At 36.1% G+C, this 27,595-nt stretch overlaps 1 long non-coding RNA gene across 2 annotated transcripts; it reads left to right on the top strand.

Moving 5' to 3' along the window:
* The first annotated feature begins 22,060 nt into the window (after positions 1-22,060).
* LOC132638606 (uncharacterized) lies at positions 22,061-25,747 on the top strand. Of its 2 annotated transcripts, XR_009581820.1 has the most exons (4): positions 22,061-22,188; positions 22,649-24,735; positions 24,837-24,914; positions 25,511-25,747. It is a non-coding gene; the product is annotated as an uncharacterized LOC132638606 (long non-coding RNA). The 2 variants fall into 2 exon arrangements; XR_009581819.1 differs by having other exon boundaries at positions 22,061-24,735.
* The last annotated feature ends 1,848 nt before the right edge of the window (positions 25,748-27,595 follow it).

Here is a 27,595-nt window from a genome sequence, read left to right as displayed (position 1 = left end):
CCTTCTTCTTTGAGTGCCTTTAACATGTTACCTCACCTTCTTCTTTCTTGTCGTCAAGAAGGTTAACTTTCTCTTCAACATTACTACGAGATTCCCAAGAGTAATGTCCAATTTTATGGCAGTTGTAGCACTCAACTTTAGATTTATCATACCTTGTTTCGTTGGTACCTTGATAATAGCTACGTCCTCTTCCTCCTCTCTGTCCACGACCACGACCTCTAGATGGTTGTTGGCTTCTCCTTTAGTTGTTGAAGGTGTTGCCAATGCTCCGTCCTCTTCCACGAGTGTCATGACCTCTTCCTCGTCTATTTCCTCTATAACTCTTTTCACCTCCAAAAGGTTTGAAGGATGTCTGAGTTTTTAGAAGTTGCTCCAGTAGCTCTTCTTGTCTCCTTTTTATCTTTTCTTCATGAGCTTGTAAAGAACCCTCCAATTGCTCTACCGTCATTGAGTCTAAATCTTTAGACTCCTCAATTGCACACACTACAAAATTAAATTTAGGTGCTAAAGTGCGAAGGATATTTTCCACCACGAGCACATCATCTACTTCCTCCCCGTATCTTCTCAATTGATTTACGACAGCCATCACTCTTGAATAGAAATCCGAAATGGATTCGGATTCTCTCATTTTTAAAACTTCAAAATCAGCCCTTAGAGTTTGACGTTTTATCTTCTTTACTTTATCAACTCCTTGGAGAGAATTTGGTAAAATCTCCTAAGCTTCCTTTGAGGTGGTTGCATCAGCCATCTTCTCGAACATGCCATCATCCAGACATTGGTGGATGAGAATGAGGGCTTGTTGATCTTTCTTCCTTGTCTTTGTCAAGACATCTTTTTCATTTTGAGACAGAGTCTCCTCATTATTGGGTTTGGCATACCCTTTGTCTACAATTTCCCAAACATCTTAGGAGCCAAGAATGGCTTTCATTCGTAGACACCATTTTTCATAATTTTCTTTTGTGAGATGGGGATACTGAAAAGACAGTGGACTATTATTTGTCATGGCTCTGATACCACGTTGTTGGGAAATGATGATCCCACCTAGGAATAATATCCACGTTAAATAACAAGAATAAGAGAGTAACAACGACACCAAATATTTTAACAGGGTAAAATAAAATATACGAGAGGAGCAATACAATACCACTATAGTGAGAGGTATTACAACTTGATAGTCTCAAAAGACTATACCACACTCAAACAAAATAACACTCTTTATTTTAAACACCTCACTATAACACCCGCTCACACACTCTATTTTTCTACACAGACTATTTTCTATCACAATCTGTGAACTGCTCTCAACTCTCCGTGTAACTCTCTCTATTGCTCTCTGTTTATGGTGTGTTTCAAATAAGAGCCGAAGCTTTGTTTATACAGGCAAGCCTACCGTTTCTTCAACCAATCAAATTGCTAGTTTCTCTGCAATTTGCAATTCAAGTTGCAACAACCAATTCGTAACCAAATCTAGCAAGTTGTTTCAGCCGCCTGACATTGCCTTTATTTCCTCCAATCACATATTTTTAATTTCTCTTTTCTTTCTTTTACTTTTTCCGTTTTCCTTTTATTTAATTATTGGATCCCACACTTTTAGTAGTATCTCAAATATTACAGAAAATCATTATGTATTTATGGGGATTTCCTGCCCTTGATCTGTATTTTCTCTTTTATTTATTTGTCCTATGATATTCAATTCCTATTACCTACAGCAGATGCTTTTCTTAGGAGCCATAAGCTAACCAAGTTGATGTATGCCCCAGGAGAAATGGTTCTTTTTGCTTTCCTTTCTTGAATGTAATATTTCTTATAGGCATAATACATAAACAGGCCCTCAAATTTGGCCTCAGCTAGCAAGTATGCCCTCCAACTTTGGTGTAAACAAGTAGGCAACTCAACTTGTCTCCACTTTTTCAGTTGAATACTCCAACTTACAAAATGATCATCTAGACACCTCCAAATTTATGTGTCACGTCAACGCCACGTCAGAGCCACGCCAGCGTTTGTGTTTAGGTGTTCAATTTTATACAAGTTGAGGTGCCTACTTGTGCACACCCAAAGTTGGAGGGCATACTTGCCAGCTGAGGCCAAGTTTGAGGGTGTGTTTATGTATTATGGATTTCTTATATGCTAACCAAAATTTAATTTTAAACAGTGCAAAAGCTCCACTTCCCTTCTTCTTGTTAGTTACTTTCCTGCACCAATGTTATTTTTCTATCTGTATCGCGAGAAAAAGCTCCATTTCACATCTAACCAATATGGAAAAGAGCAAAGGTACCAAGTTAACGAATGCAAATGTATCCTTTGGTTTTTATGTTGCCGGAAAATGTTTGGGCCTCTACAGTAGTGACGAACATGGTTACTTTCCTCATAAATTGGGCCTCCAACTTGAGCTATATTAGTAAATCTTTTTATGAAAGCCACTTTCAGGACTGCTGTTTAAAATATAACTAGTATCTGTAATGTATTTAGATTTAGTCACTTAGCTGTTGCGCTTCTACTGCTTCTTCTTCTCTTCCTCCTCCTCCTCCTCTTACGGCAACCATCAATCACTGCTGGTGGTGTCTTTTTCTCGGAAGTTCCAGAATCAACTGACAAAAAATCTCTTCGTGTGATTCTTTTTTTTTTTTAGAATGGTAACAGTTAATCTATATATACACAGGTATAACTACATCAAAAAAGTATTACAGCTAACATTGCCTTTCTATTTCCACTAGATTACGACCAGTCTATAGCTGTGAAAGTATCTACTGTTTGATCGTCTCCTGTTTACACCAAAAGTAGTAAATAGCTAAACAATTCATCTTCATATTCTCTCCATCCACATTGTCCACCATATGCTTGCTGGGACAATCTTCCATCTCTACTACTTGGATACATTGCCATCTCCGTTCCAACACGTCATTACTTCTTTTATGCTTCCTGGTTTCACCCAATTGAGTTTTTTGATCTTGACAAAAATCTGCCATGACGGGTCCGTCAATTTGCAATGCAAGAAGGGATGGTTGACTGTCTCTGCTTGTTCCCCGCATAAGTAACATCTTGAGCATAGGTGAAATCCTCTTTTCTTCAGGTTCTCATGAGTCTCCATTGCCAAAAGCCAAGAGAACCAGTTTACCTTGTAAGGTATGTTTGTTCTCCATATCATCCTCTAAGGCCATCCTCCGTTGTTGAATTCTAGTCTCTTCATATGAGTCTTCCAAGGACTGTATATTTAAATTTGATCATGTTGCTCATGTTGAGTGGGTCCCTCCGATATGTGGGGCCCACCAGAGTTGAATAGTAAATACGCGTGGTACTGTTCACGCGTATAAAACCCGCAGTACTGTTCACGTGGTTTACTATTCACGCGGTTTATTGTGCATGCGGATTACTGTTCATGCGGTGTTACTGTACACGCGGATTACTGTGCACGCGGTGCTACTGTTCACGCGTTTTTCTGAAGCTTATAAATAGAGTTCTAAGCTTCATTTGGAAAACACACCAAAATCTCAGACAATACATCTGAGTGAGAGCAAAGTGAGGTATACCATAGACTGTGTAAGAAAATAGTCTGTGAAGAAAAATAGAGTGTGAGTGATACTGTAGTGAGGTGGGAAAATCAAAAGAGTGTTGTTTTTCTTTTGAGGGTGTAGTGTTCTTAGGAGTATTTATACTCGTTACTACACAGTGTAAAATTCCTTGCTATAGTAATATCAGTTGCTCCTCTTGGCCGTGGTTTTTCCCTTATTCAGAAGGGTTTCCACGTAAAATCTTGGTGGCATTTTTGCTGCATTTTATTCTTGCTGATTTAACCATAAGTTAGTGTTCAGCGTTTATCACTAATACCGTGAATATTTTTTTGTGGATCTATTTTATTCCCAACAAGTGGTATCAGAGCCAAGGTTCTGTCTGAGTATGCTCTGTGGTTGCAGCACAGTCTGAACTTCCACATCAGAAAAGAATTACTTTGGTCTTCGAATAAAATAGTATTTGTATTTGTGATAAACGATGGAAGCCAACACTAGTAGAATGGTTACTTTGAGTGGCGTAAATTATGCCATTTGGAAGGGCAAAATGGAAGATTTGCTCTATGTCAAGAATTTTCATCAACCTGTCTTTACAAATAAAAAGCCTGATAATAAATCAGATGAAGAGTGGAATTTGTTACATCGGCAGGTTTGTGGCTTTATTAGACAGTGGGTTGACGATAATGTGTTGAACCATATTTCTGGGGAGACACATGCTCGGACCCTATGGGAGCATCTTGAAAGTTTGTATGCTCGGAAAACTGATAACAACAAGATGTTTTTGATAAAGCAAATGCTGATTTTAAAATACCACGATGGTTCCGCAATGACAGATCATCTGAATATTTTTCAGGGGATCATGAACCAGTTATCCGCTATGGGCATTAATTTTAATGAAGAAATTCAAGGCTTGTTTCTACTTGGTTCCCTACCAGATTCTTGGGAAATTATTAGAACTTCATTATCAAATTCTGCTCCGAATGGTGTGATCTCTATGGATCTTGCCAAGAGCAGTCTTTTAAATGAAGAGATGAGAAGAAAATCTCAAGGTTCCTCCTCATCAGATGTCTTAGTGACTGACACTAGGGGGAGAGGCTAGAATCGTGGTTCTCAAAGTAGAGAACATCATAGAAGCAAATCTAGAAGCAAACTTAAAGATATTGAGTGCTATCATTGCGGGAAAAAAGGGCACACAAAGAAGTTCTTCCGGATTTTGAAAAAGGAGAATAGAGATAAGGAGGAAAAGAAAGACGATGGCAATCGTGTTGCCGCTGTCACTACAGAAGATCTTGTTACTGTCCTTGATGCGGATCTGATAAATATTTCTTGTGATGAGTCAAGTTGGGTTGTGGACAGTGGTGCCGCATCTCATGTGACATCAAGGAAGGAACTTTTCTCATCCTATACTCCGGGTGACTTTGGAACTTTGAGTATGGGTAATGAGACTGTATCTAGGGTGGCTGGTGTTGGAACGATTTGTTTGAAAATTAGTATTAGAACTAAACTAGTTTTAAACAATGTAAAGCATGCACCTGATGTTCGTTTGCACTTGATTTCTGTTGGTATTTTGGATGATGAGGGATATGTCAGTACCAATGGTGCTGGAAAGTGGAAGCTTACTAAAGGTTCCATGATTGTGGCTCGTGGCGAAAAGCGTCGTGGTCTATATTGGACTACGGCCTCTACCTGTGTTGATATGGTGAATGCAGTTGAGAGCAATAGCTCTTCAACGTTATGGCATAAGAGGCTTAGCCACATTAGCGAGAAAGGACAAAATGTTCTGGCCAAAAAGAAATTATTGTCAAATTTCGAAAGTGCTAAATTAGAAAAGTGTGAGCACTGCTTGGCTGGAAAACAAAATAGAGTTTCTTTCAAGTCTCATCCTCCTTCAAGAAAGACAGAGTTGCTTGAGTTGGTGCATTCAGACTTATGTGGTCCAATGAAGACAAGGACTTTGGGTGGTGCACTTTACTTCGCTACCTTTATTGATGATTGCTCAAGGAAACTTTGGGTCTACGTCTTGAAGTCTAAAGACCAAGTGTTGGGTGTCTTTAAGCAGTTTCAGGCTTCAGTTGAAAGAGAAACTGGAAAGAAGCTGAAGTGTATTCGTACTGATAACAGTGGTGAATATTGTGGACCGTTTGACGAATACTGCAAACTACAAGGTATCAGACACCAGAAGACTTCTCCTAAGACTCCTCAGCTTAATGGTTTAGTAGAGAGGATGAATAGGACCTTGATGGAAAGAGTTAGATGTTTGCTTTCTGAAGCAAAGTTGCCGAATTCCTTTTGGGGTGAGGCTTTGTTGACCGCCGCACATGTTATTAATCTATCCCCTGCGGTTGCTTTGCAAAGTGATGTTCCAAACAGAGTTTGGTATGGCAAGGATGTTTCCTATGACCACTTGAAAGTGTTTGGTTGCAAAGCTTTTGTACATGTGCCTAAAGATGAGAGGTCAAAATTAACTGCCAAGACAAGGCAGTGCATCTTCATTGGTTATGGCTTTGATGAGTTTGGGTACAGGCTATATGATCCAATTGAGAAAAATCTCGTAAGAAGTCATGATGTTATCTTCGTGGAGGATCAAACCATTGAAGATATTAACAAAGCGGAGAAGATAAAATCTTCAAGTTCTGAAGGTTTAGTTAATCTTGATCAAGTCCCTCATACAAATGTTGATGACGTTGGTGGGCTCAATGACGATGGTAATGCCCAGACTCATGTTCCAGATCAGCATGTTGATGATGACAATGATGCTGCTATTGATGAGGTAGATGCTCCTACTCATGAAGTCGTGGATGAGTCAGATATTCCACTTAGAAGGTCTACTAAACAACATGTTCCTTCTTTCCGCTATTCACCTAATGAGTATGTATTACTCACGGATGGGGGAGAACCTGAATGTTATGATGAGGCCATAGAAGATGAGCACAAGGATCAATGGATTGAAGCCATGCAAGATGAGATGAAATCTCTGCATGAGAACCATACTTATGAGTTGGTGAAATTGCCTAAGGGCATGAGAGCTTTGAAGAACAAGTGGGTGTTCAAAGTTAAAGCCGGAGAACACAGCTTGAAGCCCAGATACAAAGCTAGATTGGTTGTTAAGGGATTTGGTCAAAGGAAAGGTATTGACTTTGACGAAATATTTTCTCCTGTCGTGAAAATGTCCTCCATTCGGACAGTTCTTGGTTTGACTGCTAGTCTTGATTTGGAGATTGAGCAGATGGATGTGAAGACTGCTTTTCTTCACGGTGACTTAGAAGAGGAGATTTATATGGAACAACCTGAGGGCTTCTAGGCAAAAGGTAAATAAAATCTTGTATGCAAACTTAAGAAGAGTCTATATGGATTGAAGCAAGCTCCCAGACAGTGGTACAAGAAGTTTGATTCTATTATAGGGGAGCAAGGCTATAAGAAGACTTCTTCAGATCACTGTGTGTTTGTACAAAGATTTTCTGTTGATGACTTTATCATCCTTATGCTATATGTGGATGATATGTTGATTGTAGGCAAGAATGCTTCCAGGATTGACGAGTTGAAGAAACAATTGAGTAAGTCTTTTGCAATGAAATACTTGGGTCATGCTAAGCAGATTTTGGGCATGAGAATTACTCGTTCAAGAGATGAAAGAAAGCTTTATTTGTCACAGAAAAAGTACATAGAACGTGTACTAGAGTGTTTCAATATGAAGAGTGCTAAGTGGGTTAGCACACCTCTTCCTGGTCATCTGAAATTGAGCAAAAAGATGTGTCCTACAACAACGGAGGAAAAAAAGAGAATGGCCAAGATTCCTTATTCCTCTGCCGTCGGAAGTTTGATGTATGCAATGGTATGCACTCGACCAGATATTGCTCATGCAGTGAGTATTGTTAGCAGATTTCTCGAGAATCCAGGGAAAGAGCATTGGGAAGCTGTGAAGTGGATACTCAGGTATCTAAGAGGAAGCTCAGATGAATGCTTGTGTTTTGGAGGATCAAATCCAATCTTGAAGGGCTATACAGATTCTGATATGGCAGGTGACATTGATAACAGAAAATCCACTACTAGATATTTGTTTACTTTTTCAGGGGGAGCTATATCATGGCAGTCGAAGTTGCAGAAGTGTGTCGCACTGTCTACAACTGAAGCGGAGTATATTGCAGCTACTGAAGCTGGCAAAGAGATGATATGGCTCAAGAGATTCCTTCAAGAACTTGGATTGCAGCAAATGGAGTATGTTGTCTATTGTGACAGTCGGAGTGCAATAGACTTGAGTAAGAATTCCATGTACCATGCGAGAACAAAGCACATCGATGTCAGATATCACTGGATTCGTGATGCCACGGAGACAAAGATTCCAGTTGAAGAAGATCCACACAGATGGAAATGCAGCTGATATAATGACAAAGGCGGTCTCAAGGCAAAAGCTTGAAGTTTGTTCCAAGCTAGCTGGTATGAGCTCTCGGTGATTCACAAGAGCATTCTTCCCCATGTCGTCGGGAGGGGGAGAATTGTTGAGTGGGTCCCTCCGACATGTGGGGCCCACCAGAGTTGAATAGTAAATACGCGTGGTACTGTTCACGCGTATAAAACGCGCAGACTGTTCACGCGAATTACTGTTCACGCGGTGTTACTGTACACGCTGATTACTGTGCACGCGGTGTTACTGTTCACGCGTTTTTCTGAAGCTTATAAATAGAGTTCTAAGCTTCATTTGGAAAACACACCAAAATCTCAGACAATACATCTGAGTGAGAGCAAAGTGAGGTATACCATAGACTGTGTAAGAAAATAGTCTGTGAAGAAAAATAGAGTGTGAGTGATATTGTAGTGAGGTGGGAAAATCAAAAGAGTGTTGTTTTTCTTTTGAGGGTGTAGTGGTCTTAGGAGTATTTATACTCGTTACTACACAGTGTAAAATTCCTTGTTATAGTAATATCAGCTGCTCCTCTTGGCCGTGGTTTTTCCCTTATTCAGAAGGGTTTCCACGTAAAATCTTGGTGTCATTATTGCTGCATTTTATTCTTGCTGATTTAACCATAAGTTAGTGTTCAGCGTTTATCACTAATACCGTGAATATTATTTTTGCGGATCTATTTTATTCCCAACAACTCAAAGAAAAAAACAACTTTCTTCTAAGCAGAAGCTTGTTTGTGGAAAGGCAGATTGAAAACCAATGTTTACAAAGTAGTAAGTGACGAGAATAAGTATCAACTGGATTAATCGTCTTTCCAAGTGTACAGGACGCAAGGAGATATTCTATTGCACATACAAATAACCAATCTAGAGAAGCAATTACTAGAATAAGAAGATGTCCAACATAATTTAGAAAAACTGTTGAATTTCATATTTCAAATATCAAGATATTGACCTGAAGCTAGAACTACAAGAATTAAAGTTAGAACTCCTTAATTTTAATTTCAGGAGACTGGTCTGAAGTTCGAAGTGCAATAACGAAAATTTACTGGCACAAAGGGTGTGGGCTAGTGGTCAATGAAATAGGTTGAGAAACATGAAGTCTGAGGTTCAAATTCCAATAGAGACAAACAATCTAGGTGATTTCTTCCCATCTGTCCTAGCCTTGGTGGACAGAATTATTTGGTACCTGTTGCTAGTGGGAGGTGACAAGTATCTAGTGAAATTAATCGAGGTGGACGCAAGTTGGTCCAAACACTACGGTTATCAAAAAAAAAAGGGAACCAAACTTCATTTGAATTGCAATAATTGAACAATTGAACTTTAGGACAAAGTCACATAATCTGAAGAAGCGGGTTTATGCACCTCTTTTTAAGTGGTGATTATGTTTTGAGTACTTGGCAAATGTTGGATAAGTTTTAAAAGTAGTCTAAAGTGGTTTCTAATGCAGTTAACACGTCCTTTTTTAATTTAACTATCAAGTATCCGGAACTCACTAGCCCTACTATTTAGGGTTCACGTCGGGTAGGCCAACTAATGAGGTAAATGCCCCTTACCAAAAAGTTCTACATTCCAAGGGCTCAAATCCAAGATCTGATTAAGGGTGGATAGGTCCTAACCTTGTGACTTCTATATGGAAATCTGCACTTAATGCATATTGTGGCCTCTATGGAAAATAAAATAAAAAATTACACTTGCCTTCCCATTTCTGTTCAAGTAACCTTCAACTAGCGTCCCACCAAAAAAAAAAAACAAAACAAAACAAAAAAATCAATGACTCTGTCAAACTTAAAAACTTGATCTCTAAATTCAGACATACTATAATTTTTTAGTCTTTAGAAAAAATAAATTTTTAAGATTTAGAAATGTAAGTATAATTTTCAAATCATATATGGCATTGAAAAAATATTAAGATGAAATAAATATTTTTAGTTTCCAACTAGTAAATTGGCCATTTCATTGAGACGGATTAGGAAGTAAACCCTTCGGGTAGTTCCTTATTAAAAAAAAAAAAAAAAAAAAAACAGTACATAGTACTAGTTTTATTGGTTTCTAATGAAGCTTTGTCACAGGCTTTCTACTGTTGTATATCATTAATTTGCATTTGGTTCACGAAGGACTTGATATATTCTAAGATTTTTTTACTCGTTGCTATACCAATTAACCAGTCGTATCAGTCTACCAATTTTCCTTCCAGATAATGAAAAGGGGAAAATACAGTTTGCACTTGAAAAAGAAAATATGCATGGGACAAAATCATTAGAACTACTTTACAATTAGTAAAGGGGGTGCCTTCAAAGTCTTTGAAGAGAGTCCTTTGACCTGAGAGTCCTCTTAACATAAGACTCAAATTAAAATCAACGTTTTATCCGGAGTTACCTATTTGTTTAATTAGAAAAAGTCGCCCTCAGGTAATCCTTTATCTGAGTACTTCATTTGATTTTATTTTACGGCATAGTTTAACGCTCAAAAGAGTAGGAATGAAGACGATTGAGATTAGAGTTGGAATCCTAATAGAAGTAAAAAAGTAAAGTAATTTCATCTGTTTAAGCTTTGGTGGACAAAATTTATCATGTATTTTTACTGATGGGAGGATACAGATGTTGGAATAGCCGAGGGAAGTGCATGTTAGTCTTGGACCACCATTACCCAAAAAAGAGTTGTCTGGAAAAAATAATTAAAGATAGGTAACCAAAAAAAATACAGTTTAGCTTCTACTAGATCAATATTTGTCCAAATTTACGTACCATGTCCCATGTGTTCAGACTTGGACGTGTGCCATATGAGAATGGGTCGAACTGATTAAACCCAAGTTGATCCATACAAAAATTAGCTGAGATGCAACCAAATGGGTTGATTCTTAACTCTATATTTTGAACTAATAATTTCTCAATTCTTTTACTAAATCATACAAGAAAGGAGCTTAAATAAATAGACAAAAAATTTCCCTCGGCCCATTATATTGTTGAAAAAGTGGCATTGAATTGGACGGGATTCAGTTATCTTATGATCCATACTCAACCCATACTGTCTCTCAAGCCAAATTGACCCTAACATATTAACATTTTTGGGACACAACTTGGGTCATGACATGTACTTTTACTACTTGTCCGACCTAGGGGTGTGCATGCTTTGGTTAATACCAAATTACCGTATGGAAAACAAAAATATTTGCACTTCGGTTTCGTATTACGGTATGTGGTGTGCATTTCAAAAAAATAGATATTCAGTATGGTATTAGGTATATATAGAAAAATGTCGAAATACAGAATACTCGTACCAAAATACTCAATTACATATGAAATCCATATGTTATATTATTATATAGATAATAATTTAATTAATTTAAATATAAACCTATTAAAAGACCTAAAATCATTAAGATTAAAAGCTTCTTGCCTTTATTACTAAGTATAAATTAAACACTTAATTATATATAGTCATGTACAAGATAGATTACTCAAGCATATATGTCGTTTTCAGTCAACACTAGATAATTTTGATTCACTTCAAGCACGAAAGAGTTCCCTCGATGTCGAAATCAGAATTCCTCATAGTATGTAATTGAGGTCAAACAAATTGTGTTTACCATCTTATTGTACCACACAAACCAAACTAATTCGTTATGGTAATGGTAGATCTTTAAAAATCAAAAATTGAAATTCCGAAATTTTAAAAAATGTACTGTACCATAAGCACCCCCGGTTAATCCTATCTTTTGACATCTCTAACCTTAAATTACTATTGTAAATCTAAAAATGTGAAAAATCGAATATTTCTCATTAATCTTTCTTTTTTTTTTTTTTTTAATTTAAGTTGCTCATTAATCTTTTGACTCTAGCTTACAATTATTATTAAAAGTCTTGGATAGTTGATGATCCTTCAACAGAATTATCCTGTTGAAAGTTGCATAGTTTTTAGAATACGTAAACAGGCCCCAAACTTTGCCTTAGCTGGTAAATATGCCCTTCAACTTTGGGTGCACAAGCAGGCACCTCAACTTGTATAAAGTTGAACACGTAAATACAAATGCTGACGTGGCACTACCATAGCACATAAATTTTGGAGGTGTCTGTTGATCATTTTGTAAGTTGGAGTATTCAATGACAAAGTGGAGACAAGCTGAGGTGCCTACTTATGCACACTCAAATTGGAGGGCATACTTGCCAGTTGCGGCCAAGTTTGAGGGTCTATTTATGTGTTATGCCTTTTAGATATCTTACTAACTTACCATATGTCTAAGTTCATACCTGCATGATTGGAGCTGATGAAATCTTGGGTTATATATTGTAATTTGACTAGATCATTCTGATAGTTATTAATTTACCATTAGGAATCAATGAATCCCATAAGATTTAGTAGGTAATCCAATACTTCATTAAAAATGGTATTTAGTTAAAAATAATTTAATTTCTTACCTAGGCGATATTATGTTATCTAGTCTTTGTTGTTGCGTCTTTTTTTGTAATAAGAGTTACATAATCTCTAAGTTACCAGGAAAAGAGTTACATAATCCCAATGCCCCGAGTTTTATAGTAAGCAGTTAGCACCAAGCAAATCCAAATCTAAATTAGATCACATAATCTCAGGTATTTCAAATTTACTCAATACCCTTGCCCTTTTTTTAACTGATTGGTAAGTCCTTTTTCTTTCTTTCTTTTTAAAAATTTAAGTATTTTCAGAATAAGTAGGCTGGTAGACTAAAAAAGATGGTAAATACTCTATACAAAGTTAAATTCACTTTTAATGTAAGTCCTTCTTTATACTGTTAAATTTGTAAATCCTATATGAAAATATGGGGTTGTTTCTTGTTTAGATAGTATGAGTTTTAAGCATCTTACATGGAATTCAGTGCAAAAATTTCAATGATTACATGGTTTGGTTAACTAAATATTTATTTCTACCTCCCACCCCCACTACATAGACAACATTAGAAAACATAGAGGCTTTTCACTAGAAATAAACAAAGGAAAGAAAAAGGGTTAAAAAAAAAAAAAAAGTTAAGCGTAAAATAAAAATGAGAGAAAATAAAATGAAAAAAAGGAGAACAAGCTTTCTCTACCTTTTCTTCTCTTCTCCCTTTAAATCCAGTATATATAAAATATATTTTATTTTCTTTCACTTTTGCATGGTACTGTCACTTACTATACTCTTTCATTTCCACCACCTCATTCTCAAGTCTACACTCTGTGAAATGTACGAAAGACACGTGGAGATCGAAGAGAACAAGAATTTTTGAATAAAAGGAAGATGGGATCAAAATTGAATAAAATTATGTGGTAAGTACGGGATGAAAAGGCATACAAGAATGTAAACAACGAAGGCTGACGAGGCAATGAGAACGATAAAGCATATAGAGTTAGTAGACAGACAAATAATAAGGAAAGGGATGACCTTGAGTACAGGCATAAATTTTGGCTACAAAAGAGGAAGGATAAACTGCGTAATTTGGATAAGGTCAGCTTTAAATGAGTGAGTAAGACTGCAAGTAAGTAAAGAAAATACCGACAAATATGGGTAAAAACATTGATATCTACCTCGGAGCGAACTCTACCTCAACATTCGAGGACGAATGTTTTTGAAGGGGGGAATGTTACACCCCGCACTTTCAGAGCATGAGCATGACATGCATCACTGTAGTAATGGAGTGTCGGAGACGTCCCATGATATTTTGGACGGCACAAGCCATGGGAAGTATGTAACAATGAAGTAAACGATGAATTGCGATCTCATAAGTCGTAATCGGGAAAGACTATTTTGAAACACGAGAACATGTCCATTATTAGTATAATGAATGATAAATATGATGTATGGAGAGTTTCGGAAGATTCGAGATCAAGCAAATTGAAGAAAATAAGTTTGACGAAAATTTAAGAAATGTTGGGAAGATTTTTAGCCAACTTTGGAGGGGCATATCTCCTAGTATATTAGGAGTTTTAAGGTGTTTCAAAATCCTAAAATGAATTTCGTCGAGTCTAGTTTCTAACGCAACAAGCCGCTCATCGATAGGACATCGGGGTAGAGAATTATAGTCGTTACAAACTGAGTTGTCGACGCAGAAACTGGACTGCTACAGTACTGCCGACCCAACTTAATATAAAAGGGGCTAAAACCCCATTTTTCTTCATCCTAAACCCCTCAAAATTTCCAGAAAATTCAGCCATCAAAGGGCTCTTAAATCTCACATGGAAATGAAGATTTTGAGCAAAAATTCAAGCCACGAAATACTAATCGAAGTCCGGACGACGCGTAGACGCGATTATAATTTCGTTGGTGTTGGAGTTAGCTTGGGAACAAGTAAATAATGAAGATTTTTCTACCTTCATAAAAATAAGGTATGAATCATTGAATCTTTTCTTTATCGACTTTGATTAAGGAATATTTGCTAGAATAGAGGTTATAGTTTGTTGTGTTGATGTTGTTGATTTATGGATTGAGGGTTGAAGAGAATTTTAGATGAAAATACATATATTTATCTTGTAGGATGTTGAGGATGTTGTTGGTATTAATTTCGTCTTCTTTACGGCAATAAAGTATTCAAATAGTCGTATCACAAGTTGGTTAATTGAGAAATTTAGAAGACATCGTGTGGGATGTTTAGGGAGTATATTGGTATGGATAATGGTATTGATGATGTTGGTATTGTTGTTGTTGATTGGTTGTTGATATAATGATTTCGGGCTAGGCATATAAACAGGGGAGATGCTGCCCGAATTTCGACAGAATCTAAAAGGATTTTAATTAAAGTTTTGAGACAAGTGCATGATGACGAGCCTAACAATAGTATGAATGGTTGTACATGTAGATTACGAGGCTACGAATGATCTTAAGTGAATTGCAAGACAGGAAGTAAGTTGGAAGTCGAGAAATTATCTTCCAGGTATGTTAAGGCTCGTCCCTTTCTTTCAAAGGCATGATTCCTATGTTTATAATTCCATAAATGTTTTCATAGCCTCCGTATTTCCAAAAGTTAGATGTTCATGATTCCAAGGCATAACCCCTTTCCTAATAATTCATGAATGTTTCCAAAATGTTCGTACTTCCTAAACCAGAGGTTTATGACTCCGTAAGCTTTTATGACAACAACGATGGATATGTTTTACAATGACGACGATGATGTCAAGGGTGTGATAATTTCTATGATGACTATGATGAGAATGATTTCATGTTTAAAGGTTCCAAGTTTATGATTTCAATGACGATATGAGAATGTCGAGCTAGTTATTGATTTCTGAATTTATTCATGGATAGTGACTTTATTTCTAAATCTTCCAAATGTATATGAATTGATGCCTTATGAGATTTATGATCTTATTCTATGTTTTCTCTTAATGTTATTCTTCATTGATAGTCTCACCTTATAATAATTGTTCCTTCAAGGTGAGAAAAAGCAACAATGATTATTCCATAACACAATCGGAGGTTACCGACCTTACGTCACTCCGATGCATTTATAGCTTTTACTTGGCTCTCATGCATGCTTTATATATATGTATGTATTTTCTCACACCGCGCCGCGCTATAGTGGGCAGGGCATGGCACGTAGATGTGCACACCACTGCAGTGGGCATGTTATGATATTGCCCCGGACGCGGGAGGCCCGAACGCTGGCTAATGATGATAACACCGAGCCTTAATGGCCGGGCATAATACTATATATATATATGACACAGAGCCTTAATGGCCGGGCACGGTACTATGTATATGTATAGAAATGTTTTTTTTAAAAGGCTAAGCATGCATGACATCCGACCTATGAGGCATTCAGATGTACAGGTTATCTCTCTTATTCCTTGTTACTTTTCATATCTGTGTTATGTTGTTACTCATGCTTTACATACTCAGTACATTATTCGTACTGACGTCCCTTCTTGTGGACGTTGCGTTTCATGCCACACAGGTGTATACAGATGAGTAGAGGATATTGCTAGAAGATGTTCCAGCTGGATTGGCGAGCTCCATTTCTTTCCGGAGTGTTGCCGAGTCAGAGTATCTATGTTATGGTATATTGATTTATGTTAAAGACTTTGCAGACAGAGTCACGTATATAGCATGTCAGTCTTGCAAGCGGCTCTGCAAGCCGATGTGTCATTATGCATTATGTTACAAATTTCATATGATTACAGCTTTTACTTGATTTGAGAAAGACGAAAAGAATGTTTTTTTTAAAAGCTCTCATCATGCATTTCATTTCGTGATTTAAGAGTCCAGTGAGATTATGAATATAACGAGAACCAGCGGGTTCGCTCGGCTCTAAATAAAGGGTCGGGTGCCCATCATGCCCCACCAGAACTGGGGTGTGACATCTTTCATCTTGCTTTTCCAAATATGGTAATTACTGTCATTCAAACAGACCATCTTGCTCATATTTGCCTCCATCATTCAAACAGACAATCAATACAACCAAATATAACCACAAGCTCTAATACCACTTTATTGGGAAGAAACAAGCAAATACCAAATTGCACAACAAGGTAACAACAGAAGAAATACCCAATTCAAAACTTCCCACACTATTTGAATCAAGAGAAGATAATAAACACTAGCACAAATGAAAATCCGGGAAGCAACCATACCAACAGGTCCTTCAGATTTCACCACAGTCCAATTAGAAGCCCAATGTAGGTCTACGATTGTACTAGTTGTCGGTGTGGAGAAATACATAAACGTCCAGTTAGGAATTCTTTCTCTTTCCCTTTTACCATTTTAAAAAGTGTGAAAAATTAATGAAGTACATACTAAAGTGGAATTGTTTTTTTATATTTTCGTCTTATACAAGTCTTAATACATTTTGCTCAGCCAATAAAGGCTTAAATATAAAGTTATTCTGTATTAGGAAGGTAATTGGATCCTATGTTGCTCGGCGACAAAAGCTAAGGTGAAATTAAAGAAAATGAAATATCTTGTATATAAAAAATTCTATGTCAATCCTTTTCCTTGTATCTCCTTATGTGATTGTCCCCTTGATCAATATTGTTTTCTCTAATGTCTCGTAATTTAGAGATATAACTCTAATTTTAGATATTTGAATCATTTTAGGAAAATCCCTGTACCCGTATCCGTGCCTAAATCTGCATCCGCGAATCTTAAAATTTAGATCATGAAGGATCCAACCTTTAAATCCGCACCCATAGCGGACACCCACACCCGAGTCCAAGTAACATAGATTGGATCTTCTCCCACGAATCTTGCGACAACCATTGTATTGGATCAATAAGAAGATAATGTATTCAAAGTGCCATTATTTTTCATTAGGATGACCGAGATCATATTTTCAAGAAAATGGTCATCAAACAAACTTTCAATCGCGCCCATATAGCACTATGCTCCCTTGTGATGTTCATTTGGATTACTTGTGACACACCAATTTTATTCACAAATCTCCAATCGTGCTCTTTAACATGAACCAACCTTTTCGAGGTTGCAAAGGAGCATCATAAATAAGGGATCCCATTATGATAAAGAGCATGATTGGAGATTTGTGAATAAAATTGGTGTGTCACAAGTAATCCAAATGAAAGGGAGCAAGTGCTATATGGGCGCGATTGAAAAGTTTGTTTGATGACCATTTTCTTGAAAATATGATCTCGGTCATCCTAATGACAACTAATGGCACTTTGAAACCATTATCCCCTACTTGACAAATAATGGCACTTTGACACACCGACCAGTCCTAATAAAAGTGGCCTACTTTCTACTTTAGTTGTTCCAATTGACCTTGAACCTGTTGCCTTACATGTAAAGTAAGTTTCTTGTTCTTGTAAAATTGAAGTGAGCTAACAATGCTTCATATTGTTTTTAAAATTATATGCTTCTTATCTACTTCTTCACATTGCAAAGTGTTTTTCCTTTTAACTTTTCTTTAGTAGTCTTAGTATGGTAATCATTCAAATATTTTAGTCTTACTAACCACGCTCTAGTCACTTTCGAACCGAACTACGTGGCTGTGTCAGCTTTGTTGAGAATATACACAGGTAAATAAAAATGTGCTCTCTCTAATAACTCAAGCTTTTAGATGAGATGGCTACACATTTCGACGAGCTTGAAAGTGCCTAAATAGCTTTTCTCCTTCCCCTGGGAATCCTAACTTGGAATGCAAGCTCAAGGAAGCGATAAATGTTATGACGGCTTGGGAATAGGTTTTTGTTTGGAGGAGAGAGTGTTTGTAGGTCGGAAATTTTGAGATCATGTAATGATCCTAAAGTATAGAATAAAAGTATATTCCTATAGATGGTTCCTTTCTTATAAAAGGATTTATAATGAGAATCAGCTGAAGCGTATTCGAACTTAGTCATTTTAGTGGGACAAAGGAGTTATGGCTTAGATTAGCTCTCATTCCCTCGCACTCATACATATTCTAGAACTAAAACGTGATGGATTTCAAAGTTACTATACTATTATAAAATGAAGTATATTAAATAGCCAAATTTAGGTTGATTCAATCAAGGTGTCGTGCTGTAACTATTTTAATGTGCAAGTTTAAGGAACATGGTGTTGCTTCAGAATGATAAATTGGTAAGTTGTCGCTTAGTATGGATATACTGGTGACTTGGTGAGTCATGCTACCTTGTTTGGAGTATTACCTGGACTATATGCTGTAAGAGCTTAATCGTTTTCCATTTATTCTTTAACCAGCCTAAGTTTCCAAATTGAGTTTCTTAACCTTGATCACACAATTGGGCTTATAAACACTAGCCCAATACGATGAATCGCTAGTATGATGTTCACTATGGTTCTTTAAACAAGTGCTTCTATAGCACATGTGCGGCACCTGCTTACCCAATATGAGACAAGGACGTTCAACCTCCTCAAAGAAGTGATGACCTTGGTACATCTTTAAATTGCCACTGTTCAAGTTCACATCAAAGGAAATATCCCCGTGACATCATCAGCCAGTGTAGGATCAGAAGTAGCAGAATAAGGGTGTTTCACTTCATCACTCAAGTAACCATATGGAGCACATTACTATGGCAAGTAATAGATGATACTTGACTACAAAAGTCTGAGTTTTGAAAAAGTGAAGATGAAGGTCTTAATAGATAATACATGTGGTTTCCCTAAATGTTCAGATCCTATGCTAGCAGCTGTTCTTAGAAATTGAAGCTCAAAAGATGAGGTAAAATACAGGTATTATGGATAAGTCCAAGTCAGTTAAGACGAAAAGGATATCCTATGAAACTGTTCCGAAAAATATGTACATGTAAAAAAAAATTAAACAATAACCTTCCCCTAGCCAACACACTTTCCGGTCACTCAAGTACTTTTTGTTTAGAAAAAGGGTGTTTCTCAATTATGAGTCCTGTTTGAACTTGTCAACATATATTCGAATTCAGCTCTACTCCAATTTGAAGCTAGTTTGATAGTTGCGCTTGAGTTTGAACTCAACTTGGTAATACTAGCTCAAGGATGAACAACTGAACGCGGCTTGATCAAACTACACCTGTGATATCTATCGTTGACTCCCATTCCCTTAGTGAATATGCTAATTGCTAGTGAGAGATTAACTTCAGTAAAATCTCTACAACTAAGATTATATATGACACACTTCCACATTTGGGTAAGGATGCATGTTGTAGGTTGAAGTAAGAAAAGTATGAAAATACGTCAGCTTAGGGATAAGATCCACCAAAGTAAGTATGCGGCAGAGGCATTCAGTAAAGTTCTTAAGATTGAACTTTGATACAACGCACTTTCCCTTTGCATCTTTTTATCTTTTGGTGTTTGTAGATGATCCTCTGTATGTGCAATTAATTTCGTTGACTTGCTCACCAAGATTTAATTACTGTGGTTTCTTAGTTCTAGGTTCCAGTTTTAATCTGAAGTTCAATTCATTATCATTTTGAAGTTGTGACAGCAAAAGTCACTAGGCAAACTATGCACATGGCATTTTTATGAAATAAACAGAACACATGGCATTTTTTTGAAATAAACAGACACATGGCATTTTTATGCACTTTTAGATCTCCTTATCTTTGTTTTTTAAATTTTAAATTTCCTTTTGATCTTTTTTTTGCATTATACCTGTTGATCTCCTTCTCTTTCTTTCTAAAATTTAAAATTTCCTTTTTGATCTTATTTTTGCATTGTACCTACAGGGTACAACAGACGGCCATCTGTTGTGAGTACCTTGAAATTTTGCATCAATAGAAATGTCTAGTCCGTTATGTTCGGGTCACGTTTTAGTTAATGCGTTCCTTTCATATTCAACACAGGGAGTTGGCTCGATTCCCCCTATCATTAGCTATCAAGTTGTACATCCCAGTGTAACTGTGCCAACCATCATTAGCTATCAAGTTGTACATCCCAGTGTAACTGTGCCAACTCAAAAGGAACAGTTTCTGAGAACTACATCCTTTCCTCAACAGGATAATGTGGCAGTTCAAACATTGAACATGCTCAAACTTCCTGCCCTTGCAAGTTCTGGTGATTTCTTTCGTATGTTCACTCAAGCTGATTCGAGTGGAAATATAAGTTGAATACTCAAGTAACCATTTTGCTCCTAGGAATTGTAGCATGCTGGGATTATTTTAGACCATGAATGACTTTCAGAATTTTCTGGTCTTTGAAATCTCTTTGTAAAACCTTGTACATCAAGCTATTAATAGTCAAAATAAGAACCGTGACTTAAAATACAACTTTAAAGGGAAGAACCCACGTAGCAGAAAGAAAAAAGAGGCAAAAAATTTCTAACTATTTGAGGGACAAAATAAATCTAGGCTATCCTACTATATCGATGTCGTTGAAATTTACTTTCAGTAATGGTCAAAGTTGGCTGAGTGGAGCACTAGTTAGGGGCTATGTTAATATCCTCAAGGTCTCGGGATCAAACCCCACTCCTGCATGTTTTCTGACAAATTCTTGAAAAAAAAAAAAAACTTTCAGTCACATATCTCCAAGTGCCACATTTAGGATGAATCTGCTTTTTTGAATTCTAAATCTCTATTGGATAGATTATATTTGTTGAGAGATTCTAAATCTTTTGAAATTTTGTTATGCAGTTTTTTTTGCAGACTATGTTTCCAAGTAGACTATTTAAACCCTCCTATGCTTATTTTTTCCTGCCTTGCTTTTTCTTCTTCTGGCATTTAACAGATTCTCGGTGATACAAATCAAAGAATCCCGGAGAATTTACCAGCTCCGGTAGGAAGAATTATAAAAATTTCTGGAAAGCAACCTGCAGTACAGAGCAGAAAGAGGAAACCTCCAATGAGTTACTGGTGATTCCATCATGGTTTTTGGGGATTGAACTTCCCTTTCTTAGTAGACGTTTGGCCATGCGATTTGGGAGCCTGATTTCATACTTTGATTTCAAATGAGCGTTTGTTTATGAAATCTGTACAAAATTTCAACTTCATCTTCAAATCATGATTTCATATCCCGGATTCTCCAAAAAGTAGGATTTGCAATTTCAAATCATGATTTGAAATTTTGTTGGACCAATGAAACTTTGCCAAATTATGTGTATTTGAGAGTTTGTAGAGCATGTAAGTCCAAGCATTTATTTATAAAAAGCACTTGGAGATATGTGATCTATTAATGTGGCACCTTAGGGTATTCCGATACCTTGTTAATTATCTATATTTTGCTCATTTGGTAAGATTTTATAAGAGTCGGGGAAGCTTTAATAGTTTTCAAAAATTGTGGGGTTTTCATGTTTATGAGAAAAAACACAACATAAGAAATCCAAATTGCAAGGTCAAACAAAATTTCAACATCAAATCAACAAGATTTGAAATTATGTCCAAACGGGCCCTTAGTTTGTTCTGGTCTCTCTATATAGTCTTGATCTACTTTATTCTTGCTCATTTAATGTATTACTGAGCTTAGGTGTGTGCAGAAACCGGTTTAACCAATAAACCGAACCAATAAAAACGCTATTGGTTTATCGATATCGGTTTATTGGGTTAACGGTTTGGAAATGGTTTTGTAAATTTTTTTATTGGGTTATTGGTTCGGTTTTCGGTTTTAAGAATTTAGCTAATGATTAAACCAATAACCCAATAAACTTATATTAAAATTATATTTTTATCCCTAATTAAATATTAGTGTTTTTAAATATTAATCTGTAAATACAAACCCTATTTCTAAATGACTTACCATAGTTAATATTCTCACAGTTATAATTAATATTAATATTCTCTCAATTCCCAATTCTCAATTCTCATATGAAGTTACAACGATGCCTCTCTGCCTCTCTCCTTGTCTTCTCAAACAAAACTAGGGTTTGAAGTTCTCTCAGTTTCAGGCTATATAGTTGAATTTTTTCAGGCTTTCAGCCTTTCAGGTACTTTCGACACCTTATTCAATTTTTTCCTTTATTCTATCACTTGGATTGTGAAATATACCGAGTACAAGAGTGGGAATCAACTCGGTGGACTGCAACTTGGTGATTGTGATCGTTAAAAGCATGATATATCAAAGTTTCCTTATAAATATCTCACGATATGCCCATTAGACGCAGTACAGTACATAAGCTATTATGCAACATAATGCTAATAATTTCATAAAATATGTTCTTGATTCTCTGTTTGTAATATTTTTTGTATCATATTGATGTTAAAATAGTAACAATGTAACATATTATGAATCGTTTTAGGTATCCATTTTTTACTAACAATTCTGATTTCTGAGTCCAACCCGTAGCATCATCTCCTCAAAGCTCAAGAAGGTATCATTTGTACTTTCACAGTTTAGAATGCATTATGATTTGACAATTTGCTGCTTGATTGTTGTTTACAAATCAGATTTTATAGTGACACAAACACATGGCTGAAAATATTACAACTGATAAGGTGGTCAATGGAAGTAAGGCTTCTAATTCAAATGCTACGAGTCAAATACAACTGGTAAGGCAAGAAAGGAAAAAGAGGTCTCGTGCATGGGAACATTTTGGACCATTTGTTGATAAAGACGGGAATAAGAAATCAAAGTGCAAGCATTGTGGTGCAACTTATCATTCTGACTCTAAAAATGGTACGACGGGAATGCTTACTCATTTGTTAACATGTCCAAAAATGCCTAGAGATGTTCCTAAAAGTCAAAAGGAAATAGGATTTCAACCTGTTCCAGGGGGTGCTATGGATGATGTAGTTGTTGTTTCTTGGAAGTTTGAGCAAGAACAATGTAGGAAGGCTTTATGCCGCATGGTGATTATTGATGAACTTCCCTTCAAGTTTGTTGAGAAAGAAGGTTTTAGAAGCTTTATGAAAGTAACACAACCTCATTTTAAGATTCCTTCTCGTAGCGCTGTGATGCGGGATTGTTTAGATCTTTTTAATGAAGAAAAGAAGAAGTTGAGGAGGTCTTTTAAAGAAGCACAACAGAGAGTGTGTCTTACCACCGATACTTGGACCTCTTTACAGCGTATTAACTATATGTGTCTCACTGCACATTGGATTGACAGTGAATGGATTATGCATAAGAGGTTTCTTAATTTTTGTCCAATTTCTAGCCATAGAGGTGAAGATATGGCTAATGAGATTAGTAAGTGTTTATGAGAATGGGGCTTAGATAAAAAATTTACTATCACAGTTGATAATGCTAGTTCAAATGATGTGACTGTGAAAGAGTTGTCAAAGCAATTCACTAAACGGGTGACTAATTTTATGAATGGAAAGCACCTTCACGTGAGGTGTATGGCTCACATTATAAATTTTGTTGTCTAAGATGGTATGAAAGAGGCTGCTTTGTCTATTGAAGGGGTTAGACAAGCAGTGAGATATATTATATTAGGCAGTCTCCTGCAAGGTGGCAGAAGTTCCAAGAATGTTGTGAAGCTGTTGATATCAATTGTAAAAAATCTTTATGTTTGGATGATGCTACGAGGTGGAACTCCACCTACTTGATGTTGAATAGGGCTATTGAGTATGAGAATATTTTTTCGAATAATGCTGATCGTGATATTGGCTTATCGCATTATCTCGAGTTTGTTGATTTGGAACTCCTTTAGGTACACTTTTGAGTAATGATTGGGAGCATGTAAAGAGAGTTGAAAAATTCCTTCAAATCTTTTATGATCTTACTGAAAAGGTATCTGGATCACTTTACGTCACATCAAATTTTCACTTTCTTAAAATTTGTGAGGTTGCTTGTTATTTGAAACAATTGATATCCAGTGAAGATGTTTTTTTTTTTTTGGGTTCAATTGCAAAGAATATGAAAGAAAAATTTGACAAGTATTGGGGTAATCCAAAAAAAATGAATAAGATGATTTTCATTTTTTGTGTTTTGGATCCTCGTCACAAGCTGGTTTCGATTGGTTTTGCACTTAAGAGGATGTTTGGGGAAATAGAAGGACCAGTTATAGAGAAGGAAGTGAATAACTACATGACTTCATTGTTTGGTGAGTATGTAAAGTCTTTTTCAAAAGAAAAGGGCAGTCAACTCTTCATTTGAAACTTCTAGTTCATTGCCTTCAAGTTCAGGTAGTACTATCCAATCGATAGGATCTTTAGGGTCATTCATGGATTATCTAATGAAACATAAAGCTGGAAATGGAGCAGCGGATTCTAAAACAGAATTGGAAAAATATATTAGTGAAGAAAATGAAGTTGAAAGGCCTAACTTTTAGGTCTTGTCTTGGTGGAAAATAAACTCACCTCGATTTCCTGTTCTTGCTGAGATGGCTTGGGATGTGTTAGCTATTCCTATTTCAAGTGTGGCATTCGAGTGTGCATTTAGTACCAGAGGACGTATTTTGGATTCATTTAGGAGTTCATTGACTCCTATATTGGTGCAAGCTCTAGTGTGCCTTCAAGATTGGATTCGGAGTGAAAAAAAAAACCTGTTAGTGTTGAAGAAGATCTAGATAACCTCGAGCAGCTTGAACAAGGTAAGAATGTTTTAATTATATTTTTTTTTTTGTATTGTTATTGTAAATAGTTGTTTAACAGTTTAACATTTTTGTGATTGATCAACATAAATTCCTTTTAGATTTGGCCAATACTAGCATTCTTGATGATTGACGTGGAGCGGTGGAGTCAAAACTCTTCATTTTTGCACTTGGATCTGGTATGCAGTCCTAGTTAGATCATATCTGCAATAATCTTTCATTTTTATTTTTATTGCACTCAATTATATTTGTAAAATAGGAACCAAAACACTGTGTTCTGCTTTGGAAGCATTTTATATCTCATTTAGGTGTTTAATTTTGTGCATCTCTAGTTATGTCTTAACTTTAACAAGGTACTAAAGAATATAAAATAGTGTTACAGCTTTTAGTACCAGTATGTATCAAGCCAAAGCTTACTTTTAGTCCACCACTAATACCTAACCTGTAGTTTCAATAGTCTGTTTCAGTTAAACATTTAATTGCTCTGTTTTGGTATAAAAAGAACAAGCTATTTTACACCAAAGAGGAAAAAATGAATGATTTCATTGGACATTGTAAAAAGTTAAAAAGGAAAATAGTAATACTAGTTAGATTAGCATAACTGGTACAGTGAAAAAGAATATTGACACCAAAAGTCTCCATAAGGGTTGGTGTAACTTCTTATTCTATCACATGGTTAATCTAGTAGCTTGATTTGGCTGCAATACCTAGCTTGAATGAAAATTTAGTATTTCATATGGTGTCATATAGCTGATTATATTTCTCTGCATTTCAGATGAATTAACTGTTCATTTTTAAAGGTGCTGGTTGGTGCTGCTGTAGTTTTTTGGATCTTTGAAGTTGCTGGCTTGGTGCTGCTGCCTGCTGCTTACTGCTTTATTTTGTATTTTATAGTTTTATTTTGCATTTTATAGCTTCTCTTGCAGCTGATGTTTTCTTTCCGAAGAAGTTAGCCTTTTTTATGAACAAATGAACTACGAACTGGCTTGTTTTGTTTTTGAAATATTGCTACAATGCATTTTATAGCTTTTGTCTTGTAATTTGTGTCAACTTTATGCATGAAGGCAGTGTATAACTGTATATGTGAACAAATGAAAACAAGATAAAGCAAAAACAATAATATAGCGGAACATTTTCTTATTGGTTAAAGCGAAAACCGAACCGTTAAAGAGCAAAAACCGATAAACCGAAGACCGATAACAAATATCATATCGGTTTGATTTTGGTTTAGCATATTTATAAACCGAAAATCGATAAATCGAACCGTTAATTCATAAAACCGAATCGAACCGACCGATAAGCACCCCTACCTGAGCTGTAGGTTGGGAAAGAGAAAGTTACTGACACGGGTTTTGCTGCGCCTGCACGTACTCAAGTTAAACGTAAAGGTAGGTGACAACAAGCTTAATGTATCCAAAGAAAATTAATACTCCCCCGTCCCATTTTAAGTGTCTTAATTTAACTTGGTACAAAGTTTAAGAAATAAAGAGAGATTTTTTAATCTTGTTATCTTAAATTAAAGATGTATCTAGTCCTTTAATTCTCGTGGTCTTAAACTTGCCATGTAGAATGATGGGATTAAAAATTTACTAAATATAGAAAGAGACATTTTTTTTTAAATAAACTAAAAAGGAAAATAAGACACTTAAATTGGATGGTGGAGTATTAAAAAGGTGGCAATTTAGATAATTGATAGTTGACAGAAATAGTTAATCCTCCATAAGGTAGTTTATGCATCTAATGCTGTTTGTTCAGGAAATAATGTTACCCTAAAAAAAAAAAAAAAAACCAATCGTGCTGGTTTTATTAGAGTTATATCCTGCTTCATTTTTAAAACAAAAATTTTGCAAGATCTTACATTAGTTTCTTAAAACGAAAGAAAAGAAGAAAAGAATTTGGTGTCACATCACATCTAGTTTTTAAGATTAAACATTGTAGCTTCTGACTTTGTCAGGCTCTTACTCTGATGGATAAATTGCTAGTTATCGGCACAAAGGATAATTGACTTCATATTGCTTTGCAGGCATCTCTTTTAAAGAGATCCGTGACCTTCACACAAAGAGCAAGCTCCTTTGTTGCCACTTTCATTCACAGGGAGAGTTGCTGGCTGCTGCTGGACAGGACGGGAAGGTTTGTCTTATTAGTCTTCGACAGGATTCTAGTTGGTCAAATGGGAGGGCGCTTATCTCAACTTCTCTTCTTAACGAGCTTGTACTGCGATCTATGTTTAGGTTCATATTTGGGAATGGGGAAATAACAATGTTATTAGCAGAGAAGGTCATGCTTGTCACATTACAGATGTCCGTTTCAGACCATACTCAACGGTATTTGCAACATCTTCCTTACATAGAACTGTGAAGATATGGGCAGCCAAGGTACTACCTCTATTTGCCATTGCAGATTCTTGGTCGAATGAGTCTTTCAGTAAATTTTTCTTTTAATTTTTAATGGTTCATAAGTAGCAGTCAGCACAGAGTCAAATCACCAGGATAAATATTCACTAGTTTTACAATTTCGTTGTTCTTGGTCCACATTAATTGTTCTGATTTCTGTGCTAATATTATCCTGATTCTTTTTGCTTGTACTTAGACAAGAACATATACATTTTTTTGGCTGCTCAGACAATTGTCAATGTGACATTTATTGTCACATTCTTTACATATGTAGTAGTGAGGATACTCAAAAGATTTATCGTAATTATATCAAATATAGCGTTGTTATGTTATGTTGTCTATAATAAATTTCATTTGAGTCAATATTTGAGGAACCTGTTGTTACCAAAACATCTTATGCGGTCTTTAGACATTCAGAATCTTTTTGCTTTTTCTTGTGGTTATCAATATTTCTCATAATGATAACT

Source organism: Lycium barbarum, chromosome 4 (genome assembly GCF_019175385.1).
Source record: "Lycium barbarum isolate Lr01 chromosome 4, ASM1917538v2, whole genome shotgun sequence".
NCBI classification, from domain to species: Eukaryota; Viridiplantae; Streptophyta; class Magnoliopsida; order Solanales; family Solanaceae; genus Lycium; species Lycium barbarum.
Note: the sequence above shows the minus strand (reverse complement) of the source record. Positions and strands in the feature narration are given on the sequence as shown.